At 42.7% G+C, this 17157-nt stretch overlaps 1 protein-coding gene across 1 annotated transcript in view; it reads left to right on the plus strand.

The window, feature by feature from the left end:
- Window positions 1-17157, plus strand: part of wwp2 (WW domain containing E3 ubiquitin protein ligase 2) — a 304365-nt gene that overhangs the window by 140432 nt on the left and 146776 nt on the right. The window lies entirely within an intron of this gene.

The following is a 17157-nucleotide window of genomic DNA, read 5'->3' on the forward strand; positions in this document are numbered from 1 at the left end:
TGCCTGAACTGCTCCCAAGAGGCTCAGGAAGGTGGATCATTTCTGGCAACAGTGAGCCCCAGTCACACATCAGCTGCTCAGTGTCCCTATGGGCATTCTGCTGCCACATATTACCTCCACTTAAACATACAGCTGTATTTGTAGCTAAATCAAATTTTGGCTGAAATGTAAAGGGAAGAACTTGATAAAACTTGAAATGCGTTATCTTCTATTATATATTTTTTTCATCAGCGGATTCCAAAAGCCTTGGTGTTGGACATGTACAGGATTACAGAACACGGATCCTTGTGGTATATGTTTGATATTGTAAACCATGACAATGATGTGATATCCTAACTGGCTTTGCTCAGACTGTTTGTTTGATCTCAAAGCTCCAATGTCCAAATTTACAGTAAACTATCTGTTGGAAGCTCAGAAGCAGAACAATTTATAAAAGGCAAACATTGGATTGTATCTAAGATGTCAATTTTATGCTAATTTCAGTGTGAAATATTTGTCTTTTGAGTGACCTCGGAGGGTTTCCATAATAAAGTTATTTCAATTACATTGTTTTTGATATTTTATACCTCAGTGGACGGAACAGATCAGGTTTACAGCAGAGCGATTTAATGATCTGACCCAGATTAAGGGTGAGTATTCAAAAGCCAGAGAAGATGAGAGAGAAGAAGATTCCTCTCGAGGTTCAGCCCCTGGTTTCATGTGTCCAGCTTTCCGGGGCGATCCAGGACACCTCAGTGGTTCAACCGGGGGATAACAGAGATACGGACCATTCATGCTCACATACTGATAAAACATGCAAACTCCACATTGACTCTGGGGTTCAGAACCATCCAGCTCCAAACTGAATTAGACATTTTCACATGAAATCAATACTGTGAGTTTTACCCAAATTATCCTTATAGCATAATGTCAGAGATCACAACCTCATATAAACTTGTAATTACAAAAACGAGCCTTTTTCATCTGATGTTTAGGGCTGAGACACCAGAGCAGGGTTGGAACAAGCATTGGAACAAAACATGACACTGAAGAAGCTATTAGCATAAAAAAGAGCAGTATGGTATTTTATTTGAAAAGGTTGTAAAAACTGTAGTGAAATGTAGGAGTTTCTGTATTTTAAAAGCATGAAGCCAACATGTCTCCTGTGTGGAGTTGCAGCACATTTGATATATATATATATATATATATATATATATGTTCACTGAGGTTGGTCCTGTCTCCTCACAACAAGAAGGTTCCTATCTGAAATCCCATCTGGGCTCCATCTTTCTGGGTCCTCTCCGGCCCCCCAGGTTGTCCCTTGGAGTGTGAGCTGCATGGCTGTTTGACTCCTCGTGGCCTTGAGACAGACCGGTGAGCCGTCCATGGTGTAGCGCTTCTTCGCCTGATGGCAGTTGGGAAAGGCGCCAGCAGCAAGCAGACCTGGCAAATGAAGGCATGATGAAGGTGTTTTAAAGCAACAGTGATGTTGCCAGGTGCTGTGAAAACTCCAGCATGACATAATATTGTGATTAAGATCTACATAGTGAAAATGCAGTTTACATGTCTTACTCAGAGGAATATTGCTGTGCATGTGGTGTAAACATAACCGCTGCTGAAAACACTTTAATGCACACATTAATGAGGGGAAATAACCTGCTGGGATCACACAACCCCCATTCTAAAAAAATGGCCAATTTGTAAAATGTAAATAGAACAGAATGCAATGATTTGTACATACACAGTATTTTATTTACAGTACGTTGAAAGTGGAATCTGATGGCAGCAACATGTCTCATAAAAGTTGGGACAGGTCCATGTTTCCCACTGTGCAGCATCCCCTCTTCTTTTAGCATCATCTGGAAACATCTGGAGCTGAGGAGAGCAGCAGCTGGACCTTTGGGAGAGGAATGTTGTCCCGTTCCTGCCTGATAGAGGAGTCCTGGGTCTTCTTTGTTGGATTTAAATGTTTTCAGGTCAGTGCAGCACCTGAACTCTTCTGCTATGAAGCCGTGCTGCTGGAACAGATGCAGGATGAGGTTTAACTGCTGAAATATGCAAGGCCTTCCCTGAAGAAGGCTTCATCTGGATGGGAGCAGAAGCTGCTGTAAAACCCGTTTATACCTTTCAGCATCGATGGAGCCTTTCCAGATGTGCAGGTTTCCAGTTCTATAGGTGGTGCTAATGCCTCAGAGCCTGAAGGTCACAGACATCCAGTATTATTTCATCAGCTGTGTCCTTTTTCACAGAAACGTCTCCAGATTCTCTGATATTATATACTGTAGATGATGGAATAATCAAAGTATTCATAGTTTTACATTGAAGAACATTATTCTGAAATTACTCCACACTTTGTAGATGTATTCTTTTTTATTTTATTTTTTTCAGAGGGCTGAAACTCTGTCCAGCTCCATTCCTGAGAGACTCTGCCTCTCTAAGGTGTTCTTTTTTACCGAATAATGTTACTGACCTGTTGCCAGTTACCTGATTAGTTGCAACGTGTTCCTCCAGCTGTTTCTTTTTAGAACCTCTTACTTTTCCGGCCTGTTGTTGTCCCGTCCCAACATGAAGTGTTGCTGCCATCAAATTTAAGATAAACTCATATTTTTCATGAAATAGTAAAATGTCTCACTTTTAGCATTTGATATGTTTTCTATGGTTCATTGCAAATTAAATATTGGTTTCTGAGATTTGCAAATCATTGCATTCTGGTTTTAGTTACATCTTATGCTGCATTTTAACTTTAGTTTAAGGTCATTTGGAAAAACACAACAAAGACAAAGTGTTCTGAGAAGGTGTTGTAACAGGACCCTACACCTTAGAACTGTCACAGTTTATGTTTCATCATGTTATGTTCTGGTCATGTTTGTCCTGCCACCTCGTCTCCCTCACATCACCTGGCTCATTGCTCACAGCTGCACCTCATTCACTGATCACTCCCTCCACAGTATTTAGCTTCCTGGTTTCCTTTCAGTCTCTGCAGAATCTCACCAACCCTTCATGCCACAGAAAGAGAAGTTTGGTTTCCTTCCTCATAGCCATAGTTCTGTTTAGTTAATGCTTCCATAGTCTTGTTTTGTTTTTGCCTTTTCACAGTTAGGTATTCTTGATCCGGCTCTGCCGCACCTTTTGTTCCTGCTGTTGCTCCCTGTTTTGTGGAATAAACCTTGTTTTTGAACTAAAGAGCTGCATCTGGGTCCTAACTCTCCATCGATCGTGGCAAGAACACACTTCAGAGGTCCTGATCCATCACTTTGTTCTGTTTTAGTGGAACAAATATAAGAAGAACTAATTAAAATGACAGATATACTTCCTGACTGATGTCAAATCACAGTAGAAGTTGAATACAGTGGAAGTCATTTTCACAGATGAAACACCAGAGATTTTCAGGAGAAAGTCAACTTGGTCCATACTTCTTTGGCAGTTGCTGTTAAGTTGCTGTTTTCATTGGTCTTCACAGCGAGAGGCTTTATGTTGGAGATGTGTTCCCACAGCTGGAGATGCAAGAGGCAGGGTGTCGGGGAACAGCTGTTTAGAGCACCCAGAGGGCAGCACGTGATGCAGAAATTACTCTGGAAATCCCTTTTAAAAGACTCTGAGAACAGCAGATGAGGCTCCTTGTTGTGTTGATATGAGTACTGCACATATTTGTACGTATCCACGACAGCAAGAAGCAAGTGGGAAGCATCATTCATGAAATACAAGGCTTACGACACCTTGTTGTGTGACTGGGTGCCGTCATAAAGTCTTATAAAGCGTTACAGTCACACACAAATGGACATATCAGGCTAGATGGGATTCGGTGTCTTACTCAAACACACTTGAGATGTGGAAGCTTGGCATCGTACGACTAACTGCTTTTTCCACCTGAGCCTCCACACTCGCCTGCTTTTAACCTGACAGCAGCTGATTGAAATGTTCAGTCAGTGCAGGTAAATGGAAATATGAGACAAAGTAATATGCTGCCCTCAGCACATCAAAATAACACAAATACCTCTTCTGAGTAGATTCATCAAATCAACCTATTCCTTACAGGCAAAGGAAGAACACAATGAAATAAAAACTCAGTATTACATGTCACAAAATCTGCCCGCATGAACAGATAATACAAGCTTTAAAACTAGCATTCAGACTGTGTTTACATTCCAGCCTTTGCCAAATGATTTCACAAAATAAGGATGAAGCCTATCAGCATCTCTTATATTCTACAGTATTTTTACTTGTCAGGGTGGCGCTGCAGGGCTGGTGCACTGCTGCTAATGAATGAAGCCGAGGGGAGACATAGATTTACTATCCTGCTCTTACACAGATAGTTGGTAGTGTTGGCTGTGTAAACATTTGATTTGTTTTACCCAGATGATAGAAAATTTGTTTCTTTAAACTGGTTCTTGGTAATTTTAGAAGCATTTCAGAACACATCCGGTGGGCTCTTGAGGGTCAGTGTCATTCTGTCATATGAAGTGTTACCAGTGTGAAAATAGTGAAAATAAGTGTTCTAACTCTCAAATTACTCCAAACCCTTTAGGAACAACACTGGAGTGTAGGTTGGAGCAAAAGGTGAACTGACAACAGTTTTATCTCTTTACATGTTCACAGGCGTGTTTGTGTCACTATGTGGTAAATCAAATTTCCACCCAGATCACTTTACTTTTAAAGCGCTCTGCTTGGATCTTTGCTGCCTCAGGTACGTTTCTGTGGTGGCGAGCCACTAGTAAAGCTGCAAATCTCTTCATAAAGCTAGAACTGCTTATCATTCATCACTGATAGAAGAGAATAAGAACAATCCCAGGTTTCTCTTTAGCAGTGATGATTTCATGAGCATCTTCACCATTTAAATTGTTTCTAGTATAGAAACCAGGTACAGGAGCTTCAGAAGTATCTTTAGACCCTGATTTGTGATGATTTGTGTTAGCTCTCTGAGCTAACAGCAGCAATAGCTTCATCTAAACTATGAACATGTATTTTAGACCTAATCCAAAGGCTTGTGTGATGTGTGATCCTGTGGTTTCAGGTCATCTATCCACAGTGTTGTATGTGATTGCTGCTACTTGTGCTTCTTTTTGTTTGTGTGTTTTTTCTCTGCTTGTCTGCTTTCAGGTGCTCCTGGAGGCTCTAAGGCTGGATTCCCAACAGAGGCCGTGGATTGTTGTCTGTTTGGTTTTTACAGGTGTAGCAGCTGGTTCTCCTTTCTATTTTTGCTCTGTTTCCTCTTCTTTGCTCTTCTTCTTTCCTTGTCCCCCGGTCCGGTTCGGCTCTATTACATGTTAAATATTGTAACAACAATAAATAAATGAGTTTATTGTTAGCTTTTTATATAGCTGTTATATCTTCATTTGTAAGTCACTTTGGATAAAAGTGTCTGATAAATACAGAAACATAAACATAAATAAATGGGCATCAAGGTGAGCTTTACATTCATAAAGCTTCCTTTGGCAAAGCAAATCTGTTTGGCATAAAAGGTATTCAGATAAAATTCTGCTGGACAGGACAAGGGGAAAAAAACAAGCAAACAAACAAAAAAAGTAGATTTGATCAGCATCATGTTGAGTTGACACATCGACCTTTTAACCCAAACCAACTGTATGACTAACCATCATGTTACAGACGTTGGTTAAAATGCAAACCTGTGTTTGTAAACTCATTGATTTTCACTATTTCAGATGCACTGTGTGCAGCTTTAGTGTCTGAGTCTGGGGACACATACGAGCATTTAACTGACACCCAAAATACTGTCACTTAGACTTCCCTCAATACTGAACACAAAGTTCATAGACTGCAAATTCAGTGGTGGGTCATTGTTGAAAAGAAAAAAATCTCCTTTTGTTTCATTGAGTCATTCAGCTCGTCATTTCTTTCAGTTCTACCGGGCAGCGGGTGGCAGCAAAATGAGAGTGGGGTCAACCTCTCGTCATTTACCTAACAAAGGAGAGGAAAAAAGACAGAGAGAGAGCGGAGCTGATGGCTGTCACCAAGAGAAAGAGGGGGCTTCCAAGACAGATGACCTGCACCCTCACTGTGAGAAGTTTGATTCCATTACATCTCATACAATCCACATCTTGTCAGCACCTATCAATTACTGTCTGTATCACACAGAATTACAGGAACTGAGACAGAACATTAGGATGATGATCAATCATGGCGTCCACCTGCCATGGCTGAAACCAGTGATGACAAGTGGTGATCATTATTATTTATATTATTCTGGCCATAACAGAAACTCTGAGTGTGTAGGGATGATTCTTTTGCTACACACTGTACAGCTTTCCAGTTTTTTCTTCCTTGAGCAAGTTTGCAATAAGAGTTTCTACTCAAACTGATCTTATCAACAGGAAAAGCTTGATGTGACTTTAGGGATGATGTACAGATATATGAACTGGGGTGGAGTGGTTGACGTGAAATGGGTTTAAATTTCAGTCCCTCCACCTGTTAAAGTGCCCCTGGGCAGGAATCTGAGAAGGAAAATGGATTGTACTTCTTTATTATAACTCTTTTTCTAGCCTAAATGACCACTTAAAGCGCTTTTTAAGCCACATTCATCCATTTCCACTCACACTGATGCAGCATGTCCTTAAAATGTTCCTGAGCATACATCTCACATCATGCTGCTCAGTGAGGGAAGGGGGAATGAGGGCTGGTGCAGGCGCCAGTGGAGCGGCTGTGTGCTGCTTTGTCCCAAAGCGAGTGAAGAAGCTCTGGGGAGACCCATATGCATTTATCCACAGTGACTCTCAGTGAAGAACCAGATGTAGGACAGACTCTGTGTGCTACTCAACTGTCTACTCAAAAGAACAGCGACTTGCTAAAGTAACATTACCATTGTGTGATCCCAGCAGCGATCCCCTGAAGGTGAGAAGTCGGTTTGAAGGGTTCATGGAACATAACGGTGGGACTGACAGTGTATGTGCTGCAGAAACTTGTTACTCCTCTGCTTGGCTCCTGCAATCACAGACCTGCTAATGCTAAATGAATCTTGTTGACAGCGTCAACAGAGACCTGCAAGCCGACATAAAAAAACAAAAGCACAATATCTTTACAGGTCAAGGCTGCCTAAAGGCAACTAGAGAAAAACTGAAGGAGAAAGCCAAGCCCGATGCATTGTTGCTGCATATAAAGGCTACCTCTGCCTTTATATGACAAAGTCAAAGCAGAGCTTGAGAGAATGGTGAAACTGTAATTATGTCAATGAAGGAGGCCACAGGTTGGTGTTTTAAAGTTCTCACCACACACTGCAGAGCTCACACAGCTGTTTTAAGACCAACTAAAGACTGGATGAAGGGGAGAGCTACGTAAAGAACTGAGCTCACCCACAATCCTCGTGCAAAACTGCCTGAACAGAGAGACAAAAGCTGCTGCAGAGACTTCTTCCTTCGGGCTCGGAGGAGTTTATCTCAGAATTAGCTGTCAGGAGAATGGCGCCCAGTCACTTTCATATCATGCATTCAGACACTGAGCGCAGGTATGCCCAAACAGAAAAAGAAGCGCTTGCACTGACATGGGGGTGTGAACATTTTCAGTCTTACTTGGTGGGCATAGACTCTCTGTTACAGGCAGAGGCTGGGGCAGATCAGGACTGCACAAGACACTGATGTCTGCAACAGGCTGAAACACATGATGGCAAGAGGTTGGCTGTTAAACAGGAAAAGCTCTTATGTCTCAACTCCATCCCTACTGCCAGACAGACTGCTAATGAAAGGCTTGTCCCCCCCCCATGCAAGAAGAGATGTTGAACAAAATACACGAAGGTCACCAAGACACAAAGCACAACCGTCCTTATTGTGTCCAGGTTTGACTGAACAAATAAAGCAGAAGATGGAAAACTTCCCAATGCAGCAGAGCCACTGCCTGTGGGGCCATGGCAGCAGATCTGTTTCAGTGGGACAACGCTTGTTTCTCTTTCATGTCTTTCCAGTTCAACAAAAGAACCAAAACAAAGACAGGACAAGAGGTCCAACAGGCCAGAGAGTCGGGGTCAGGATCTGTCATATTCAGCTCAGACAGAAATCAATCTGGCATCAGGGTCATTCCAGAGATTCCCAGAGTGACCGAATCATGCCAGAACACTTCACCACCAAACAGACTCGACTTGTAGATAGAAAGCTGTGGCTGGACAGAAAAAACGCTGCACAGCTTCTGGGACTCAGGCCGTCTCTATTGGCCCCTTGGCTATAAAAAGTGCTGTTAAGCTGTACTTATAATAATAAACGAGTTAACTAAGAACATTTGACATGGTGTCAGATGTGGTGCAGACAGCCAAGGGACCTGCACTGAAGTGAGATGCTTCAGCCTGAGGAATGGCTGCAGCAATTTATCCATAAATGCACCAAACTGAATAAGGAACATGGATATGTTCAAGTTTGTTGATATACTGAATGGGATATGAGGCAGAAAATGTGTTTAAGTCGTTCACCGTCACGACGAGAGAGGAAAGAGCAATGAGAGGCTCCATGAGAGGAAAGAGCGATGAGAGGCTCCATGAGAGGAAAGAGCAATGAGAGGCTCCATGAGAGGACCAGAGCAATGAGAGGCTCCATGAGAGGAAAGAGCAATGAGAGGCTCCATGAGAGGAAAGAGCAATGAGAGGCTCCATGAGAGGAAAGAGCAATGAGAGGCTCCATGAGAGGAAAGAGCAATGAGAGGCTCCATGAGAGGAAAGAGCAATAAGAGGCTCCATGAGAGGACCAGAGCAATGAGAGGCTCCATGAGAGGAAAGAGCAATGAGAGGCTCCATGAGAGGAAAGAGCAATAAGAGGCTCCATGAGAGGACCAGAGCAATGAGAGGCTCCATGAGAGGAAAGAGCAATGAGAGGCTCCATGAGAGGAAAGAGCAATGAGAGGCTCCATGAGAGGAAAGAGCAATGAGAGGCTCCATGAGAGGAAAGAGCAATGAGAGGCTCCATGAGAGGAAAGAGCAATGAGAGGCTCCATGAGAGGAAAGAGCAATAAGAGGCTCCATGAGAGGACCAGAGCAATGAGAGGCTCCATGAGAGGAAAGAGCAATGAGAGGCTCCATGAGAGGAAAGAGCAATGAGAGGCTCCATGAGAGGAAAGAGCAATAAGAGGCTCCATGAGAGGAAAGAGCAATGAGAGGCTCCATGAGAGGACCAGAGCAATGAGAGGCTCCATGAGAGGAAAGAGCAATGAGAGGCTCCATGAGAGGAAAGAGCAATAAGAGGCTCCATGAGAGGAAAGAGCAATGAGAGGCTCCATGAGAGGAAAGAGCAATAAGAGGCTCCATGAGAGGACCAGAGCAATGAGAGGCTCCATGAGAGGAAAGAGCAATGAGAGGCTCCATGAGAGGAAAGAGCAATGAGAGGCTCCATGAGAGGAAAGAGCAATGAGAGGCTCCATGAGAGGAAAGAGCAATGAGAGGCTCCATGAGAGGAAAGAGCAATAAGAGGCTCCATGAGAGGAAAGAGCAATGAGAGGCTCCATGAGAGGACCAGAGCAATGAGAGGCTCCATGAGAGGAAAGAGCAATGAGAGGCTCCATGAGAGGACCAGAGCAATGAGAGGCTCCATGAGAGGAAAGAGCAATGAGAGGCTCCATGAGAGGACCAGAGCAATGAGAGGCTCCATGAGAGGAAAGAGCAATGAGAGGCTCCATGAGAGGAAAGAGCAATAAGAGGCTCCATGAGAGGACCAGAGCAATGAGAGGCTCCATGAGAGGAAAGAGCAATGAGAGGCTCCATGAGAGGAAAGAGCAATGAGAGGCTCCATGAGAGGAAAGAGCAATGAGAGGCTCCATGAGAGGACCAGGAAGCCGGAGGAGAAAGCCGAGAACCTGAAACTGAAATTACATGAACTGTCAGAAAGCTGCGGAGCAGAGCAGTGAGAACACAACATTGGTCGTGGGAACAGGTGATAAGGAGTTATTTAAGAAGCTGCAGCTTGTAAAGACCTCACGCTGGATGAAAGCATTCAGGTAGTCAGACGGAGGAGGTGGAGCAACAAATCATCAGCAAAGATCCCACAGCATGCAGGAGGTAAACCAGCAGAAGATTCAGTCAGTTCAGTTTGATTTCCATAGCACCAAATCACAGAAATCATCTCAAGGCACTGAAATAATACAGACCAATTAGAGCCAATTACAGCCCAATTCATTGTGATCATAATCCAATCAAATCCAAGTCATTCAATTCAAAATAATCCAATTAATTCATATAGAGACAATTAAAAAACAGTATCCGAGCTAAGGAAACCAACAGATTGGACCGAAACTTGTCTTCAGTCCAATCTCCTGTCCTGAGCCTGAGGGACTGTGGAAAGGAACGACTCCCTTTAACAGGAAGAAACCTCTGGCAGAACCAGAACCAGGAAGAAACCTCTGGCAGAACCAGAACCAGGAAGAAACCTCTGGCAGAACCAGAACCAGAACCAGGAAGAAACCTCTGGCAGAACCAGGAAGAAACCTCTGGCAGAACCAGAACCAGGAAGAAACCTCTGGCAGAACCAGGAAGAAACCTCTGGCAGAACCAGGAAGAAACCTCTGGCAGAACCAGAACCAGGAAGAAACCTGAAACTTCAGTCCAAACTCCCGTCCTGAGCCTGAGGGACTGTGGAAAGGAACGACCAGAGCTGGACTTGAGCTGCTCTTAAGTCTCAAAGATCAGTTTTCAGTGGGCTACTCATCATAAGTTACAGTGGGGCTGAAGAACTTCAAACTGGGGTTGCAGAGCTATGAAGTAGCCCCCCCCCCCCCCCCCCCAAATGTTGCAGGACATCAGAGGTCATTACAATAAGAGTTTGTTTATCACAGAATCCTTTCTGGGGAAAAACTGACCTTGGATGACATTAAGATGTCAAAGAGAATCAGATGTTTTGCTGATTCCCATCTGCTCAGTTTGGTGTCCTTTCAGGTCGCCTTCACCCCTTTGTCTGTCCACTCTGTCCTTTCATCTCTTTATGTGTCTGTGAAAAGGCTGACTGCTTTCCTGTCACAACTCCATTCTGCTGTGATTACCATGCAAATGTATGTCATTAGAATGGAAATGATCATCATAATGATTTTTAATTAGAATGTAAATGATGATTATTTCTATGAAGATATCAACAGCTGTGGGAGAGAACTGTGACAGCGTGCTGTGGATGCTCTTTCATTCATTTAACAGCAATATGCATTCCTCTGTTTCCCTTTCAGCTCTGAAACACACACACACTCACAAACACACACATATTAATGCTGCTCTGTTCTCATCTTTGCTGCTTCCTCTGCTTTACCAATTAAATTCAATTCAGTTTTATTTATAAAGTGCCAAATTACAACAAATCTCATCTCAAGGCACTTTGATAATACAGTTAAATTCAAACCAACTGGAGTTCAATTCATTGTGATCATAATCCAGCTGGGATCCACCTTTTATGTCCTCGTATGATACATGTGACATTATTGTGGTTATTAACTTGTGTTTCCCTGTTCCAGCAGGTATCCTTTGAATGGTGTTATGGTGTTTTTCCTCCTCTTTTCCCTCTTTTCTGTCTTCTCAAACCCCAGCTGGTCGAGGCGGATGGCCACCCTTCCTGGTTCTGGTTCTGCCAGAGGTTTCTTCCTGGTTCTGCCAGAGGTTTCTTCCTGGTTCTGGTTCTGCCAGAGGTTTCTTCCTGGTTCTGGTTCTGCCAGAGGTTTCTTCCTGGTTCTGGTTCTGCCAGAGGTTTCTTCCTGTTAAAGGGAGTCGTTCCTTTCCACAGTCCCTCAGGCTCAGGACGGGAGATTGGACTGAAGACAAGTTTCGGTCCAATCTGTTGGTTTCCTTAGCTCGGATATTATTTTTGAATTGGCTCTATATGAATTAATTGGATTATTTTTAAATTAATTAATTGTATTTCATTGGATTATGATTACAATGATTTGAACTCCAGTTGGTTTGAATTCTATATTATTTAAGTGCCTTGAGATGAGATTTCTTGTAATTTGGCACTTTATAAATAAAACTAAATTGAATTTGTCACAGCTCGTGTTTTGTTAGGTCTTATTTTCAGGTTCTTTGTCATGTTTTTAGATTCAGTTCCTGTCATGTTTCTCCCCTGGATTCAGCTTCTCTCACTGATCACCTGTTTCAGCATCATCAGCTGCACTGATCACCTGTTTCAGCATCATCAGCTGCACTGATCACCTGTTTCAGCATCATCAGCTGCACTGATCACCTGTTTCAGCATCATCAGCTGCACTGATCACCCTCCTCAGTATTTATTCTCCCAGTTGCTTCATGTCCATCGCAGAATCCTCTCACCTTTCATGCCACAATCACGGTTGCCAAGTCAGGTTTTTGCCACCACAGCCACAGTTATTTCATAGTCTTGTTCCTTTGTTATTTATCCAAAGTCTTGCCTTGTTTTTCTAACACTAAGTATTTTGATAATCTGGCTCAGTCGCACTTTATGTTTTTACCTTGAGAATCTGGAATAAACCTTTTTGAATTTAAAGAACTGCATCTGGGTCCTACCTTCACCGATCTTCACAGAATTGAATTAACTGTTCACTCTCAGAGCCATAAGGTCAAGGGTGTGATTAAGGCAGTGAGTCGGTCTGTGAACACTGAGAAATGAGTCTGATATAGAATTAAAGTTAATATTTAGGCTGTCATTTTCAACATCTACATGAATATTAAAGTCACCCACTACAATGACTTTATCTGTACTCAGCACTAACTGGGATAAAAACTCTGAGACTTCAGACAGAAACTCAGAATAAGGGCCAGGTGGACGATACACAACAACAAACACAAGAGGTTTTTGTGATTTCCACTTTGGGTGGGAAAAACTGAGAATCAGAGATTCAAAAGAGCTAAAACTAATCTTGGGTCTTGGACTGATGAGTAACCCTGATCTGAAGATAGCTGCCACTCCTCCTCCTCTGCCTGTGGTTGGAGGAACGTGAACATTTAAATAGTCAGAGGGAGTTGATTCATTAATGCTAACATGATCCTCCTGCTGCAGCCAGGTTTCTGTAAGACAAAATATATCAATATGATCACAGATCAAATAATTCACTAACAGAGACTTCCAAAGGAGAGATCTAATATTCAGTAAATCACATTTAATAGTTTGATGTTTTTGTTCAGTTAAAGTTTTTGTTTTAATTTTTTTTTGCACAAGAGGTTTTGCTCCTTTTGTGTTTTTTGATTGAGGGGGGGGGCAGCATCAGGTGGGAAGCCGCAGAGAAGTGTGTAAGACTACAACTCTGCATCCTGGTCTCAACCCTGGGATGTCATGTTTTTGGATGACTAATAAATTCGTCCATATTTCTAGAAATGAGAGCCGCTCCTTCCAAAGTGGGATGGATGCCGTCTCTCCTCATCAGACCAGGTTTTCTCCAGAAAGATTGCCAGTTATCCATGTAGCCCACGTTGTTTGCTGGACACCATCTAGACAACCAGCGATTGAATGAGGACATGCGGCTAAACATGTCATCACTGGTCAGATTTGGCAGGGGTCCAGAGAAAACTACGGAGTCCGACATTGTTTTGGCAAAATTACACACCGATGCAACATTAATTTTAGTGACCTCCGATTGGCGTAACCGGGTGTCATTACCGCCGACGTGAATAACTATTTTACCGTATTTAGGGTTAGGGTTAGGGTTCTAATTCAGATAACCTCACCTCCAAAACTACAGAAAGACTACATTTGTTCCATGTACCACTAAAGGAGGCAGAGGAGTAACTAAACATCTGACACACGGAGCAGGTGAAAGCAGGAGATAGAGGAAGAGAACTGGTAGCCATGCTAAGCTAGAGAACCAGACACACCGCTAAAAAGTGAAAAATAAAGACTAAAGATCTGTAAGAGTGAGCGTTAGAATATAACAAGTATGAGATAGAGTTAACTATGCAAGATGTGTAAATTATAGGGAGAAATAAGGTGATTATTAGTAGTTCAAGAGGAGCAAGAATATCACAGAGCACACACAAAGCAACAGGAAGTGATGCAATACGTCTCACCGCAAAGCAAAGCTGCAGAACCAAAAATACAAAAATACAAAAATACAAAAATACAAAAATACAAAAATACAAAAATCTCAACTGGGGAAAGTTACTGTGGTTCAAGACAAATGGAAACTCTTTCTGCTGTTTTCAGATGTGGTCTTTGTGGAGTTTGGAGACAGATGTTAGGCCCAAAGAAGAGCTCTGTAAGAAGGTAGTAATTGTAGGAATTTAGCCAAACCGCTTCATCACTGATAGTTTATTCTGTTAGAAGTCCTCAGAGGGAAATAACTGTTTACTCTATATTTAGACAGGAAAATGGAACACTTGAGATTATGTCAAAGGCAGGCAGCAGCTCAATTATCCCTAATTGCACAACAGTCAACATAGAATTGATATAAATTAAGATACATTCAGAAAAAACGTGTTGTTTTAGGCTTCTAATGTAACGGAGAGAGAAGCTTCATCTGTCCCAGTTATTTAGTCCTGTTGTTCTACCTGAAAGTCTTCGACCATTCAAGGATATTCATTGTGTAGCAGAACCCAAACCCAAAGAACAAGGCCAATTATAACAGAAAAGACAGATATGTTACTTTGTGATTTGGGTAATCCAACCCTTTGACTTGCAATGTTACAAACGTTTTAAGGAAAACTGCACACCATAGTCTGTCAGAATGAATGTCCTCCGCTGACATCAGAGCTTAAGGTTCGGTCCAGTATTAATGAAATGTTGGCTGACATATGGGTTGATTCAGAATGAACATCAGGCAGAATTTTGGTGTGTCCCACTAACTCCTGAGTGGAGTCTCGTAAAGGCCTTTGCTCTCAGTATTAGACGCTTTACTTTAGGACAAAGGACGGGTTAGGCTGCTCTGCACATCAAATGCAGAGGTCAAACTGATCCACGTATCAAATAGAAAGGCTGATCTGGGCCACACACTGGACACATTTAATCTCAGCCCAGCTCTCCTATTGGGACAGCGAGTTCAGACAGACAACACACAGCCGCACAGACTTACATCACCTCTGGCAGCTCAAGTGTTCCTTCTCTTCATGGCTTTTCTCCTTTTTTTACCCTCGACTTTGGACAATCTCCTTACACCACAATAGCATGGAGGATCCCTTTAGCCCACAATGCTGTGCTACAGCAGCATGGACAATCCTGTCTGGCTACAAAGCATGACATTCTCTGCTGCTCAGCTTCAATTAGCTGTGCTCTGATACATCTCAATACAACCCCAATACGGCTTCAGTACAATTTAAATATGGCTCAAAACATCTCAATTCACCCTCAGTGCTTCTCAATGCAACTTCAATACTGCAGCCCTACATCTTAATACGGCTCAGTTGATCTCAATACAGCTGCAGCAGATCTAAATACAGCCTCAGAGCAGGTCCATGAGACCATTCATCAGCTGAGATTCTCTACCTGAAACCGGCTGTGTTGTGGGCTCAGCTTGTTGTTGCTGTGGATGAATGAACGACAGAAAAGAAAAGAATTCCAGTTGGAAAGCTCAGTCAAGAGTTCAGCTTGACTCATAACGATGGGAGCTTAACGCTGATTTAGTAAACTGAATGGTTGTCAGTGCAGCTAAGTGGAGTACGTTAACTGGCTCTGGACATCCTAAGACTGCCTGACGTGTCCTTGGATCAACATTTACCCCAAATAACGTGTGCTGCTGTTTACTGTCCTCTCCTGGTCTCTGAAAAGAAGAATAAACACTCTGACTAAGCTTGGAATTACAAAGTGAGACACATCCAAGGCAAAAGTGCCTCTTTCACCTTTATTTTAAGCACCTTGTCAAATGTGAATTGTGTTAAAGTCCTAATGTTGGTCAGCTGTGCGTTAACTTATTAAAGTTCTCTAGTCTGCCGTGGGATAAATAAAGAGAAAGAAAAAACAGCCACTTTCAGGCTGAATCTGTGAGTAAAATAGCTTCACTGAGCCCACGACAACTGAAATAAAGCAGAAATAAAATCTGATTTCACTGTAATCAGAATGAAAGGTGCATCTAATTTTGGATACAAATCTCCCAGTTTACTGAAAAGTAAACAGACAGAAAACAAATGAGAGAAAAATGGATATATTTCATGTAGTAACAGGCTGCTGCTGAAATTGTAATAAAAAGATATATATGTTTGCTTAAAAAACCAGGAATAATTTGTACACAAAACAACCCCCCCCACACTCACACACACTCACACAGTCAGAGCTGCAACAATCACACTTAAATAATCATTACTGTGATGGACGCTTCATTAACAAAATGGGGGAGATTTTTCATGAGGAGTGGATGTTCAGTAAAGATTAAAAATTACCAAATCAAATTCTGGACCAGCAGAAACAAAGTCCTCACTGGGCTCCCTACGATGTATAAAACAGCTCACTGGGCTCCCTACGATGTATAAAACAGCTCACTGGGCTCCCTACGATGTATAAAACAGTTCACTGGGCTCCCTACGATGTATAAAACAGTTCACTGGGCTCCCTACGATGTATAAAACAGCTCACTGGGCTCCCTACGATGTATAAAACAGCTCACTGGGCTCCCTACGATGTATAAAACAGCTCACTGGGCTCCCTACGATGTATAAAACAGCTCACTGGGCTCCCTACGATGTATAAAACAGTTCACTGGGCTCCCTACGATGTATAAAACAGTTCACTGGGCTCCCTACGATGTATAAAACAGCTCACTGGGCTCCCTACGATGTATAAAACAGTTCACTGGGCTCCCTACGATGTATAAAACAGTTCACTGGGCTCCCTACGATGTATAAAACAGCTCACTGGGCTCCCTACGATGTATAAAACAGCTCACTGGGCTCCCTACGATGTATAAAACAGCTCACTGGGCTCCCTACGATGTATAAAACAGCTCACTGGGCTCCCTACGATGTATAAAACAGTTCACTGGGCTCCCTACGATGTATAAAACAGTTCACTGGGCTCCCTACGATGTATAAAACAGCTCACTGGGCTCCCTACGATGTATAAAACAGCTCACTGGGCTCCCTACGATGTATAAAACAGCTCACTGGGCTCCCTACGATGTATAAAACAGCTCACTGGGCTCCCTACGATGTATAAAACAGCTCACTGAGCTCCCTACGATGTATAAAACAGCTCACTGGGCTCCCTACGATGTATAAAACAGCTCACTGGGCTCCCTACGATGTATAAAACAGCTCACTGGGCTCCCTACGATGTATAAAACAGCTCACTGGGCTCCCTACGATGTATAAAACAGTTCACTGGG

Source organism: Leuresthes tenuis, unplaced genomic scaffold, assembly GCF_036924035.1.
Source record: "Leuresthes tenuis unplaced genomic scaffold, fLeuTen1.0.hap1 SCAF_5, whole genome shotgun sequence".
NCBI lineage: Eukaryota > Metazoa > Chordata > Actinopteri > Atheriniformes > Atherinopsidae > Leuresthes > Leuresthes tenuis.